Source organism: Aquarana catesbeiana, linkage group LG07 (assembly GCF_042186555.1).
Source record: "Aquarana catesbeiana isolate 2022-GZ linkage group LG07, ASM4218655v1, whole genome shotgun sequence".
Lineage (NCBI taxonomy): Eukaryota > Metazoa > Chordata > Amphibia > Anura > Ranidae > Aquarana > Aquarana catesbeiana.
The window spans coordinates 292,389,267-292,404,217 of NC_133330.1; the positions used below are offsets into that span (position 1 = coordinate 292,389,267).

Consider the following 14,951-nt stretch of genomic DNA (forward strand, 5'->3'; position numbering starts at 1 on the left):
AGATGGAAGCGCTCAGTCTTGTAAAAGTAGCGTTCGTAATGGAGATAGCACATTCGTCACACTGCAAATTTTTTAATCTTTCAATGCAGCGCATTCTCTTCTTCTTTATAACGCTAGAATAGATGAGTTCTGACAAACTGATTTCTTATTATTTCTTGTGATCTCCTGAATAATCAATTTATTTTTTTCGTCAGATCTCTAGAATAATGCTTATTTGTTTTTTTTTTTATAGTGATCTACTTTTTTTTTTCTCCAGATCTCCCGAAATTCTTTTTTTTTTTTATAGCGATCTCCATAATTTTTTTTGTGGTTTTGTGTGTCAAGTTACCACAACGCCATTATTATCTTTTATTTTTTAACATCAAAAAAGGTTGTTTGGTGTTGGTGTCCCTTTTTAATTTGACATTGTATTTTTGAAATGTACCTGCCTACTCACAAACTGTCCGTTTTGCACTAAAACACATAGCCAAGTATTTCTAAAAAACAAATTACAAATTTATCAGGGGTCATAACAAAATAAGGAGGAAGGCAACGCAGATAAACTGTTTAAATTGGTAAAGCCTTTGTACCCCAGGGCAGACATCAATTATTTGACAGGCCAAATTGGTAGCATGAGGAGTCCATTTAATAGGGAGCACAATCCGGTCCAGGACTCCAGGAGATCGAGATCAGCAGCAGGTGACATGTATGTCCTTAGGCTGTGGTCTTACAACAGCCTGCGTCTTTTGCCAGACCAGACCGAACCCAGGCCATCGCTCTCAAGACTTCCTTGCACGCTTCCTTACAGGCTGTAGCTGTGTTGTCGGAGGTGTTGCAGGAGGTGGAGGAGGAGTATGGTCCAACTCACATACGTGACTTTTATTGGAGAGTTGGCCCCTCACCCCCTTATTTAGGGCCTGAAATATGACTTCCTCACAGATAAGGCGTTGGCCCTCCTCCATTTCTTGCATTTTGCTGGCCGTCATACATGCAAAGGCCTCCTGGACATTAGGGGTGTTTGTGAGTACCGCAGTAGCCTGCAGCTGCTGACTCCTCCACGTTCCTCCCCTTCCTGGGCCTTTTTGTTGTAAGGCGGAGGGTAGGAACCTGGGATTCGGTCAGGCTACTAGGCACGGCCACCTCCTGGCTGCCACTTTCCACGGCCTCCTCCTGGCTGAGACTTTCCTGTGTATAAAAATGGGACATAGTTTTAGTTTTTTGGTCATCAATCACACACAAATTTGAGCTCATGACTGTTGCAAATTGAATGTTAACAAATAGAAAAGACTATCATTCTAACCCCAGCATTTTTCATTCTTGTCCCAATCATTTTTGGCTACTATTGTCTATTGATATGTAAACCACTTTGTTAAATCAAAAATTAGTGATCAATAATAACATCTAGTTAACATCATTCATTTTTTGACAAGAAATTTGTTGAACAATGCTATAGCTGGCTCAAGCTGGGCTCTTCTACATCTTCTTACTGGGTGGAAGGCCCAGGTTGTACGTCGGAAGCCTCATCTGAGGTGGAAGGAAGAGTGGAAGGAAGTGTGGAAGGAAGGGTTGAGAGTGATGGCCTGGGTTCACTCTGGTCTGACAAAAACCGCAGTCTGTCATAGTACCATAGCCTGGGGACATATATGTTATCTGCTGATGCTCCTGATCTCATGGAATCCTGGACTTTTTTGTGCTCCCTATTATATGTGCTCCTCAGGTCACCAATTTTGCACTTCAAATAGCTGATGTCTGCCATGGGAATCACCGGCTTCACCAATTCCAACAGTTGATCTAGTGCTGCCTTCCTCTTTATTTTGTTGTTATAAAATTGGTGTTTCACTTGTCACAGACAGGGCAGCTCTCTGTACTTATCAATGAAGTTGGGGAGAAAGTCATGGTCATTAAATTTATCCATTTTATCTGCAAGACACAACACAAGACAAACCCTAATGTCAGGCTAAACTCTTCTAATCCTGTCCCAATATAGGCCTCAATCTATAAGCAGTATAAGCCACTAACCACTGATGCCCCAAGTTAAAATGGTACCTTCATTTGCACGATTGGCGCTTACACTACTCCGTCCTCCACTCACAGATCGTACGTAAGACGCACGCGTATTATGCTTTATCTACACTGCGCATGCGTGAAACTCCACCCCTGACCTTATTTCTAGTATATTCCCCGCCCCAGTCCATAGGCATTCAGCAGTGAATAGATGCGCGCCAATGCGCATGCACGTGCGCAGAACGAGGACGCGTGCACACTAACACAGCTTTGGCGCCCAGTGATCCTTAAAAGGGCCTCTTCAGAATGCATCCTTGCTCTCTGATCTGCAGCTCATCCTGTACCCGATCCTGAACCCGCATCCGCTTCCAGTGTTACCCGGCTTCCCCTGACCTCGCTGCTGTCTCCAGTCCTGACCCCTTGGCTTGCCTTTGACCTGCTCTGCGTTCCTGTTTGTTTGATCTCCTGTTGCTGATTCTGCCTGGACTTGACCATTCTCTGCCTGCTGCTTCTGTCTGATTGTCTGCTGTCCTGCGCCAGTGCTCGCTTGCCTACCAGTCCTGCATCCGTGTGCATCTGCCTACAAGTCCTGCATCTGTGTGCATCTGCCTACCAGTCCTGCATCCATGTGTATCTGCCTACAAGTCCTGCATCTGTGTGCATCTGCCTACCAGTCCTGCATCCGTGTGCATCTGCCTACAAGTCCTGCATCCGTGTGCATCTGCCTACAAGTCTTGCATCCGTGTGCATCTGCCTACAAGTCTTGCATCCGTGTGCATCTGCCTACAAGTCCTGCATCTGTGTGCATCTGCCTACAAGTCCTGCATATGTGAGATTCTGCCTACAAGTCCTGCATCTGTGCGCACCTGCCTTCTACTTCTCAGCGTTCCTGCATCCGCAGCAATCAAGCCTGTTCCTGTCTCTGCCAAGCTGACTTCATCTTCAGTCAAGCGGACCCTGCAGGCTCTCCTACTCTGCTGTGCTCCGAGGGTCACTGTTCCCACTCCAGTGATCCCTGAACCAGAGCCGTACGAGAGGTCTCCCTGTGCACGTCAGGCTCTCCTCCAAGGTACGTGTCAGCAGGTGCTCCAGTGGATACTAGATACTGTCCATCTGTAAAACTTTAATAACAAAAAAGGAAAGTATTCCAGCTTTAGAAGGGGAAAAAAAAAAACATGTTTTCAGCTTGGAACTCTGCCAAAACAGACAATTGTACAACACTTCCAAGCAATGTTTCATATTCCTATTTATTGCCTCAAATATCTGTGTACTAAGTATACCTTTTTATTATTCACATAGGGGAGAAAAGACTCAGGACATCTGAGGACACCACGAACCCCACTACTCATGAAGAAGGGGAAATCCCCACACACCATAAAGAAGATGTGGAGGGAGGAGAGGTTCATGAAGTGGGCGAAATAATGACCACAACAAGTCAGTGTCTGAGACCACAGCTTCAGGTAATAGATGTATGCCTGCATATTTATAATACATGGTGTGTTTTTTTATTTTTAGGTGATGTTGATGTTGTGGAAGAAGAAACTAATTTCACCGGTGCAAGTGCACAGATCCTCATCGGGGAGATCATGGTGTGCAATCGGGAATTAGAGAAGATAAAGGAAAACATCAATAATGTTGAAAAAAGATTGAACAACATAATTGATGTTTTAGGCAGAATATAAAACACCCAAAACTTTTTACAGTTTGTCGTTATATTTTTTAATTTTAAAAATGTTTTAACGTAATTTGAATGCCAAATTTTGAAGATGCACACAGTGTGTCAACATGTGCTATCTGCCATCACGGGATATCAATGTACGTGTTTTGTGGGTGCAACCCCTTCCTCGCAACTAAAGTAGATGAGAGGAAGGTGTTGCACCCCGAAACACGTCCATTGATCCCTCATGATGGGAGCTAGCACATGTTGACATTAGGCATGGGATCAGGAGGGAAATCCACATTTTGACTCCCAATTTGTGTGCATCTTCAAAATTTGGCTTTTACAGGGGTGACATCGCCCCATCTGACGAAGGCAAGATCAACACAGCTATGACATACTAATTGTCACATATTGCCTTCAATTTATCAAAGTTGATCTTTGTAAGTTCCTGAGTTGTGTATGTTATGGTTTTAAACATGCCTGTTTAACTAAAAAAAGGATTTCTACTGTCAACCGTAAAAATGTTATACACCAAAGATGTTGGTTTGTTAAAAAATCCTTTTCTAACGCACATGTGAATGTGCACGGAGTAAAATGTTTTATACTCAACAATGTGTGGCTTCTTCTTTCAATGCTCAATACCAGTTTTTGGAGTAAGTTGGTGTAGTTTACAGTGACAATGGGGTTATTTACTAAAGGAAACTCCACTTTGCACTACAAGTGCACTTTCAGTGCAGTTTCAGTGCACTTTCAAGTGCACTTGCAGTGCACTTGTAGTGCAAAGTGGATTTGCCTTTAGTAAATAACTGCTACAGTGTTCTAAAATTTGCCCCAATCACGCCACTTTTTAGGACTTAAAGCAATTCATTCATGGAGCTGAAAAGGATGATTATTTTTATCATTAATGCATTACATACATTAACAACAAAAACAATGTGTGTGTAGCAGACCCACAACATTAATAGTAAGCTGAAGGAGAGATTGTCACCTCATGTATCAAATAAATTACGTTTGCACTATTGAAGAAAATGGCCAAAAAAAAGGCCATTGGAGAACCTAGGAAACAGCTAAAAGAAACACAAGCAGTAAATCAAATAAAATATGAGTTTGGTTCATACTAAAAAAAATATTTTAAAAATGTTTCACACATTGGCTGGCATATCAATTGCCCCCCTACCCGCAAAGTAGCCAACATACTTCTGTCTAACTTCGCGGGCACTTTAGGAGGGCCAGCCAGGACGGCCAGGTTCAATTGTGGTCAAGGTAGTTGGATTTGGATTTTGTACCTGGTCTCAGTCCCCACTGAGGCCACATAGTTTGAAGCATTTTTCCGTAGGAAATTGTGGAGAATGCAACAGGCAAGAACAATATGATTCAGTATATATTCTGCCATATGGATTGCTCTCAGAAATACGTGGAACCGGCTGGCCATTATTCCAAACGCATTCTCCGCGACTCTTCTGGCTCTTGCCAGCCGATAATTAAAAACCCTCTGGTCCGGGGTGAGGGTCTTCATGGGGAAAGGCCGCATCAGGTGATCACCCAGCTCGAACGCTTCATCAGCGATGAACACAAACGGGAGACCAGCCACGTTGTCTTCCGGAGGTGGCAAGCCCAAGCTGCCATTCTGGAGACGTTGGAAGAACTCCGTCTGGGCGATGACTCCACCATCCGACATCCGGCCATTTTTCCCCACGTCCACATACAGGAAATCGTATGTCACCGACACCACCGCCAACAGCACAATACTATTAAACCCTTTTTAATTATAATAGTATGACCCCGAGTTGGGGGGTAGGACAATGTGGACGTGCTTCCCATCGATTGCCCTTCTGCAGTTAGGAAAGTCCCACTGCTGGGCAAACTGGGAGGCCACAGTCTGCCATTCCTGTGGGTTTGAAGGAAACTGTGGAGTCAAACAAGAAAAAAAAATAGACACAAACATTCTTGGCCAACATAAGTATAACATTTATTTTAAGGAGTATTTAAAATCAAAAGTATAAGGTACACTTATCAGATTCCTCACCCCCTCTGATGGCCCATTGTAAAAATTTTATGGTGGGGGGGGGGGTGTTTTGGACAGGTAACCCTCTCCACTTCATTGAGAGCTGAATACATAAATAATGTGTGTTACTTTGGCCAGCCCCTCCTTACTTACATTATTGGTAGCCCACTGGACAGGTAAGAAGTGTCATAATACAAAAATATGAATACACACTGTACAAATTGAAGCACATTTTTAGATTCTGCAATTACCTATCAAGATATTGGGAGAACAAAACTTTAAACAGTACCATTTGAAAGTATTCAGGCAGGCACTTGCACTACATGCTTTGGTGAATTCATCCATAAATCTAACCACAAAAGAAGTAGTGTGTATGTTTTTGGCAAAGTCAGCAGATAGAGTATTGGTATCAGCTGACCTAGCGGTTGGGGAGGGGAGGTTCCAAATGAGTTTGCCCCCCCCCCCCAAAAAAAAGCCTCTTGCACTATGCATAAATTTAATGACAAAAATATTATTTGTACACATTTTAGGGGGTGTTTAGGGTAAAGCACTACAATGGAGGTGAAAAAATATATTGTTAAGTGACTAGGCTAGGTGTGTATGGGCCCAGGATAGCATGCTGGGGAGGTTAGTGAAGGCAAATATGCATGAAGGACAAAAAAGGAGCAATAAAAGCCTCCAACATGCATGAGGACAAAGGGGACATTTGCAGCATATTACAGTCATGGTAATTAGGGAATGATGAAAGAGAAAATTGAGTACTGTCCGTGATACTTTTTTTATTTGCACTAACATATAATTTTTCATGGACGAGCATTCGGGGTGTGTCCCCTTCTTCAAGGTCCAAGCAGTACTGATTCACAAAAGTTTTAGCAGAAGGTAAAATGTTAAAACAAAACAAAAAATCTCTGAGGGAAAGGAAAAAGAAAAACAAACACATACAGATCAATGGAATGATGAAATAAATACAATACATTAGCAAACATTAAATACATAGAATGTGATGTTAAAGGAGAAAACTTACCTTACCTTATAAAATGGCAGAACAGGTCTCTGGAATATTGATTCCCAGAGCCTGGGGGGAGATTCCATTCGAGAACTTGATGTCCTGCAGACTTCTTCCTGTCGCCAAGTACCACAAGGTGGCGACAAGCCTCTGCTCAGGAGTGATGGCTTGCCGCATGCAGGTGTCCTGCTTCATAATATAAGGGGACAGCAAAGCCAACAGATGGTGAAAAACGGGGTCCGTCATCTGGAGATAATTCCTGAAATCATCAGGATTATTCTCCCGGATCTCCCACAACAAAGGCATGTGCGAGAATTGGTCATGTTAGAGCAACCAATTCTTCGTCCATGAACTCCTCCTCGCCCTGTTCATGGACTGGACTTGGGTCAAAGCAAGAACTCCAACACCAAGCCCTTGCACAGCACATACTCTACCATGAGTATGTACCCACAACATGGCTAGAAAACAGTCGGCTGGTCAGAACAAACTAACAGAACGCACTGAAAATCAGAAAGAACCTGAGAAGAACGATCTGAAAATCAGAAACGAGCGGACAAGAATGCACTGGAAAACAGATACGAACTAATAGATAGAACGCCCTGAAAGACAGGAACGAGCTGACAAAACGCATTGAAGAACAAAGCCATCTGTCCTCTGGTACCACGCTGTTTTATTCCATTTGTGATCACTTTTCTACCCATCGCAGTTGCTGTTCATATTTGTACCTGTTCATTTTTTTGGTTTACAATAAACCCGTTTTTATTGATTCATGCACTATGTGGAGTCTTCTCCCTTCCTTTTATGTCCCCACACTGGCTTAGTGAAAGCCACACTTTCCAGTCATCCATTTGCTGGGAAGGTGATCTTATCTATACCTTGAACATCAGAAGTCCCCCAGGCTGTCCACGGTCGCTTCAAAAGGAACCATTTGAACCTGCCACATACGCTTCTTCGCAAGCACCTATCTGGATCGGTGGATCCACAAGCCTGAATGACACCTAGCCATACGGCGAACGTGTCCACCTTTTCTGGTAAGCGTATTTGCTCTTTCCATTTTTACCTGTGGATTCCTAATATATGAAGACCACTCATGTGATTTAAAGTGCACCTACGATACACGCTCTCTCTTTTTGACACTGGAGAGAATATGCTGTTTAAATTGATGGACATTTATTTGATTATGAACATTATTTTCACTCAATGAGGTTTACCCCTCCCTCTTTTTCTCAAATATGGTTGTTATTCCATCACGTTGAAGGATTGGTTGTCACATATATGTCACTAATATGTATTGTGGTAGCTAATATTTGAATTTGTGTTTAGCGCTGCATTCATATATCTTTCTGCACTGAACAACAGATACGAACCCACAAGTTCAAACTGAAGAGCTCAGTCTCTCAGCAAACTTCTACTAACACGAGATTAGCAGAAGGAGCCCAAAGGGTGGCGCACTGGCTATTGAACTTCCTTTTTATAGTCCTGTCATAGGTGTTGTACGTCACCGTTTTCTTGACGTTCGGAATTTCCGACAACATTTGTGTGACCGTGTGTATGCAAGACAAGTTTGAGCCAACATCCGTCTGAAAAAATCCACGGTTTTGTTGTCAGAATGTCCGATCGTGTGTACAGGGCATAATATGTAAAAGGCATGCAGTAGGGTCATCTGTAAGGGATAATCCCATAACCAAAATATTATGGTAGGGAGTATTTTTTGGAATCCCCACATCTCCAACAATTAGGACTTTATTTTTTTAAAATGCGAACAGCAATTTTACATTTCGGGACTGCGCCTCATGCGAGCCAAGCGTTTGGCGCTTAGTTGCAGTGTGGCCTCATTGACCTCAATGGGTGGTGCTGCCTGTCAATCTCTGCAGCCCAAGTTAAAAATGCCGTGGCTGCAAAGTGTATGTGTACAGTAATGTTAGAATTGCGGTGGGTGGCTGGGGGTTGTAAAACTATGGCGTAGCTACCTGTTTTTACCACCCCCCAGCCACCTGTGTGAAAGAGCCCTACAGCTCAAAAAAATGAAGCATATCAAACTTTTTACAGACACATCTTCATGACAAAATTAGACTGCCCAGAAAGATCAAATACCGTATTTATTGGCGTATAACACGCACCGGCGTATAACACGCACCCCAATTTAGGAAGGAATTTTAAGGAAAAAAAAACTTTTAGGAGGGAAGTTGAAGGGAAAAAAACTTACATTTAAATGCCCATCATTGCAGCCTTCTCAGTGCAGCCTTGCCCCAGTACAGCCTTACCAGTGCAGCCATGTCAGTGCAGCCTTCCCCAGTGTCCATTGCAGCCTTGCCCCAGTCCAGCCTTGCCCCAGTCCAGCCTTACAGCTCGCTGAGCTTCAAAATCGCCGACCGCGATTTGAAAATGGCGCCGCCGGCGCCGAAATACACAGAGCCGGTCCTCGGCTCTTCTCGGCGGCTCTCGTTCACTTTCAGCTCCACTCGGGATGGGCGTGACGGTGAACGGAGCTATCCGAACCTAGCCGAGTACACTCGGCTAGGTTCGGACGGCGCTCGAGTGAAACCGAAAGTGGCCGAGAAGAGCCGAGGACCGGCACTGTGTATTTCGGTGCCGGCGGCGCCATTTTCAAATCGCGGTCGGCGATTTTTTAGATCTGACAGGTCAGGATCGCAGGGGATCGGCATATAACACGCACCCGCGATTTCCCCCTGATTTTAAGGGGAAAAAAGTGCGTGTTATACGCCGATAAATACGGTATTTCATATGTATCCAGTTTATTACAATTAGCTGTATCAGTAGCATTTTGGAAATTATATTATGTATTAACATAGATCGGGGGTGCTCAACCTGTGGCTCGCAGACCCTCTGATTTGGCCCTCAACCTCAAAACAGGGAAGCACATGCTCGAGGTCAGCAACCTGTTGATCGTGATCTGGGCTTGCCGACCCGCCATCTCAGAGCATCAGAGTGCGTCAAGCCAGTGCCATCAATGGAGGAAGCATGAGGATGTGGAGGGAGCAGATTTTTACTCCAAAAGCATTTTATTAAATTAAATTTGATAAAAAAAAAAAAAATAAGATTTAAATAAAAAAAAAAAGATTTTTTTTTTTCCTTTTAAAAAGTCATCGATTTTTATCCACCCTGATCCTGGGACAGGTGAGTGGCTGTTTATTAATACAGTTTTGTAGCTGCTGACTTTAAATTTTCACTTAAAGAGGAGGTCTATATGGAGACTTACCTGTCCAGGGAGCCCACAATCACCATTCCTGAAAAGAGAACCCGGCAGTGAAGGTTCACAGCAGGTTCCCTACTGCGCATGCACGAAGCGCTCTACACTTTCTAATTGGTCCGGCGGCGGAGGAAGGAGGAGGGGGGGCGCGGTCCTGTCTCCCGAAAGTGTGGAACAGTACCATTGCAAAATGTGGCACCGGAGGGGGGGGGGGGGGGGGGGGAGATGGACAATCAGACAAGCCCTTGCACTACATAGTTGTTGGTAGGTCCAATGGAGATTGTACAACCAGATTGTGACAAGTGTGGTAAGCTTTAGACATACAAAAATGATGTAATATGAACACAACCCTAAACAATTAATTGCATTTGTAATAAGTCAGGAAGGCTCTATAGTTGCTGGTAGATCTAAACGGGATTGTACAATCAGGTAGACCCCCCCGTTTTCATTGGCTGCAGCATTGAAATCGTGCGACTTCATCTGAAATCACGCTAATTTAAAGCCGCACTTCTGGTGCGACTTTGAAGACATCTGTGCTTCATGCACAGATGTCTATTGAAGTCGCACCTGACCCGAAATCACCAAAAGTAGTGCATGTACTACTTTTTGAAATCAATGCAGCACCGCAAACACTGTCATTGCCGGCAATAGGATGTGACTTGTCATGCGTTGTGACCTGTTAAATCGTATGACAAATTGCTCCAATGTGAACGGGGGTGGGGCTGAATAGTGTATGTATACTTTTAGGGCTTGTTTACACTTGCTTTGCTTCCTGAAGAACGATCCACGTTTGCATCACTCTTCGGACAGTATTTGACAGGCGGTGAGGAGGTGTTGTATCACCTCCTCCCCGCCTGTGTTACCCCCCCCCACTAATGGCTAGACTACTTCCCTGCAACTGCATACATCATGCATGCCAATTGCAATGCACCCCCAATGAGGGGGTATCATTCTTGCCATGGCCACCAAGCAAGACATTGTGGCTGCAGCATATACACACCCCCGGTCACTGCTTTCGCGGTTAAAGGGGGAGTGGTTGAGGGGCGGTAAAAATGTGGCTCAACAGCAGGGGTTTACTGCCCCTAAACTGCAAGTGTAAATGTGTCCTTAAGCTCGCCACATTAACAATCTGATTTTACAATCTCCTTGATACCTACCATCATCAGCTATGTAGTACAAGGGTCTGCCTGATTGGATACAAAGTGATTGGATAGATAAGGTAGGTCCTTATATTATGTCATTTTGGTAAATGAACCGTCGATTGTACAAAGATTGTATGGTCAGATTGTAACGACTATGGTGACCCTTAAAAAAGCTAGTTCCATGCATGATGTGTAATATCAGTGGCTATGGCCACAAGAAATGTAAAACAGATTTTTTTTTCTTTATTACATTTAGCACAAGGAGCAATCATTCTGGCAGTGGCAGCAGCTCCTTCCTAAGCCTCTGTAGCATGCACCTTGTACAGACAGGGTTAATGCCAGCTCTCCCCCTGGGATGCAGAACTGGGTGGCTTAGATACACCCTTCTGACGTCATGACAGCTGGCCACGCCTGCAAGGGTTTGCTCCTTGTAAACCTGAGCTGATTATATGAAAGGGGATTTAAACCAGAAGAGAGAGAATGGAAAGTTGTGTACGAGATATGACCAGGGCTGATCACTAGGAGGCTGGGATCTGACTGCTTGCAGGGAGAGCTGGAGCTGGCAGCATTACAGTAGGGTCACATAGACAAGACTAGAGGGGGGGATTTCATTTCACACCAAGGTGGGCTCAGAGGAAGACAGACCGTGCCTCTCAGCAAAATAGCATCCACAAGAAGGCTCCCAGGAGACCAAGGTAAGAAAGTTTTCAGACAACCTGTAATAGCTGCTGGGGAACTACAACCCCCAGCAGGCACATACTGTTCTGCAGGTGCTTCGCAGGTCCCCAAATCCTGCATCCTGCTTTATTCCATTGATCTTTGTTAAAAACTTTGCTTTTCTATTTACTGATCATTTACCTGCACAGTGCATAAGATATGGAATTCTCTTCCACAAGCATTGGTATCACCATCGATCATTTCAAAAAACTATTAGATGGGCACCTTGAGGACCACAACTTACAGGGGTATACAATGTACTATTAACCACTTCAGTACCGGGCCTATTCTGGCACTTCTCTCCTACATGTAAAAATCATCATCTTTTTTGCTAGAAAATTACTCAGAACCCCCAAACATTATATATGTTTTTTTTTTTTTTTTTAGCAGACACCCTAGGGAATAAAATGGCGGTCATTGCAACTTTTTATCTTGCATGGTATTTGCGCAATAATTTTTCAAACGCCTTTTTTTTGGAAAAAAAAAAACGGTTTCATGAATTAAAAAATAACAAAACAGTAAAGTTAGCCCGATTTTTTTATTTTTTTAATTATTTATTTATTTTTGTATAATGTGAAAGATGATGTTATGCCGAGTAAATAGATACCTAACATGCCATGCTTTGAAATTGCGCACACTCGTGGAATGGCGCCAAACTTCGGTACTTAAAAATCTCCATAGGCGACGCTTTGAACATTTTTACAGGTTACCAGTTTAGAGTTACAGAGGAGGTCTAGTGCTAGAATTGTTGCACACGCTCTAACGCACACAGCGATTCCTCACATGTGTGGTTTGAACGGCGTTTACATATGTGGGTGGGACTTACATGTGCGTTTGCTTCTGAACGCGAGCTACCGGGGACAGGGGCGTTTTAAATTTAAATTTTTTTTTCTTTTATTTTAATTAATTTTTTTATTTTTAAACTTTGTAAAAAAAAATTTTTTTTTTTTTTTGATTACTTTTATTCCTATTACAAGGAATGTAAACATCCCTTGTAATAGGAATCTATTGTGACAGGTCCTCTTTATGGAGAGATGCGGGGTCAATAAGACCCCGCATCTCTCCTCCAGGCCGGAAAGCATGAGCTCGTGAAAAAAAATCAACGATCTCATGCTGACAGCCGCAGTCGCGGCTTTGTTTACTTCTGGGAACCCGGGCGTGACATCATAACGTCGCACCTGGGCCTCCATCAGTCATAGAGATGACTGGTGACCATCTGAAATCGCTATCGTCGTCATTCGGCGCCGTCCGATTCTTTTTCTCCGGGCCCCCCCCGATGGCACGGGAAAACCCAGAGAAGCACCGGATGGCAGCGGGAAAGGGGGGGCATCCCCTCCAGTCGCCTATAAGAACAATCAGTTGGTGGAACTGCCGCTATGATCGTTCTTATTGTGCACAGAATCACTGCCTGCAAATAATGATATCTGAATGATGCCTGTAGCTACAGGCATCATTCAGATATCCCCTCACAAAGTCAAGGACGTCACATGACGCCCTAAGGTATTGAAGTGGTTAACATATAAGCAAATAACACAGGTTGGAATTGATGGACTTTTTCAACCTCACCAACTATGTAATTATGGAAGAAGGAGTTTGCTTAGTCTATCTTGATACATCACAAAGGTGTTCTGTTAAGCTCACCACACACATTACAATCTGATTGTAACATTTCTTTTAGACCTATAGAGATCTGCCTCGTATTACATTGTTTTGGTAAATCTACAGAATTTTGTTGGTCAGATTGTAACATGTTTGGTATCCCTGACATAATGATTTTAAATTGATATTGCCAGAGGTGGGGGACTCGAGTCACATGACTTGACTCGAGTCAGACTCGAGTCACCTGTTTGAGGACTTGCGACTTGCTTGAGAAAATTAAATAAATGACTCGACTTGACTTTGACTTGTCACTAATGACTTGCGACTTGACTTGGGCTATTTGACTTGCAATGACTTGGCACCACCAGTGCTGTGTCTTGGCCTAGGCAAAAGCCGCCCCCCCCCCCCCCCCCCACAAAAGAAAGCTCCCCCCAAGTCCCAGCTTCGGGGTAGATCAGTATTTTGACTTAATTTGTGACTTGACCAAAATAAATGACTTGACTTGACTTGCTTGACTTCTAGCAGGGACTTGACTTGACTTGCTTGCTTTTTGCCATAGTAACTTGGGACTTGCTTGTGACTTGAAGGTTAAGACTTGACACTTGCTTGTGACTTGCACATGTGTGACTTACTCCCATCACTGGATATTGCTATACTAATTATTGTAAATTTGTTTGGAATGTGGCTCTGTTCATGCTACTTATGTTGCTTTGCTGTTCTAACACAGTTCATGTATGTATATAAGTCATTAATCAGGGTTGCCAACCGTCATTAAATTTACGGACAGTTTGTAAAATCTGTGATTTTTACATCTGTGCGTGAATGCCCGGTATTTATGGACAGATGTATAAAACATGGATTTTACAAACCGTCCTTAAATTTCATGACAGTTGGCAACCCTGCTATTAATTAATGTAGTCCAGACATTCTCGACCAGATTTCCTCCAGAGCAGCCTTTCTCAACCTTTTTGCCCCAGGGGAACCTTTAAAATGTAAAGCTTTTAGTTCTTGGGGGATCCTCTGCTAAAACCAAATTACCAGGGATCAGTGGGATAATTGTGCATACGTTTGGTGGTCAATGAGACTACCCCCCTTACAGGGGTGGTCCAATTTTCCACTCTTACAGGCAGCTGAAAAGATTATTGGTGCCATGTTGCTGGCTCTGCCAACTGGCATTGGCCCCAGAACTATGTAGGCGCCATCAAATGGGAGGGCAATGAGCCACAGCTCAAGGAACCACTAGAAACCTCTGGAGGAACATTATGGTTCCACAGAATCCTGGTTGAGAATGGCTGCTGAGGGTGTTGGGGCCCTTTCACACTGTCTTGTCCATGTACGGACTCCACTTTGCTCAGCAGGGATCGATTCCCCCGCTCCCCGCTGAGCATGCAGATGACAGGCCTGTCTCCGCTCACTGTGTGGAGACGGACCTGTCAAAGCCCTGCTGTCCTCTATGGAGATCGGATGAAAACGGACCGCCTGTCAATTTTCATCCAATTCTCCAGATGCATGGAATATAGGGGTTTCCATCCGTCTGGATTTCATGGACAGGATCGGCACGGATATCGGCGGATGTCAGCGGACATGACACCGCCGCTCCATAAAGGGGCATGGAGCGTCTGATCAGG

At 43.9% G+C, this 14,951-nt stretch overlaps 1 protein-coding gene across 2 annotated transcripts in view; it reads left to right on the forward strand.

The window, feature by feature from the left end:
• The window catches only part of RAB3B (RAB3B, member RAS oncogene family), a 227,814-nt gene that overhangs the window by 49,942 nt on the left and 162,921 nt on the right, over positions 1-14,951 (forward strand). The window contains exon 1 of one of the 2 annotated variants that reach the window (XM_073593538.1): positions 11,391-11,702. The exons of the other annotated variant lie outside the window; for it this stretch is intronic. The gene's annotated coding sequence lies outside the window, so the exon portion shown is untranslated. Of the gene's footprint in view, positions 1-11,390; positions 11,703-14,951 lie in introns of those variants that run through there. 2 annotated transcript variants of the gene reach the window in all.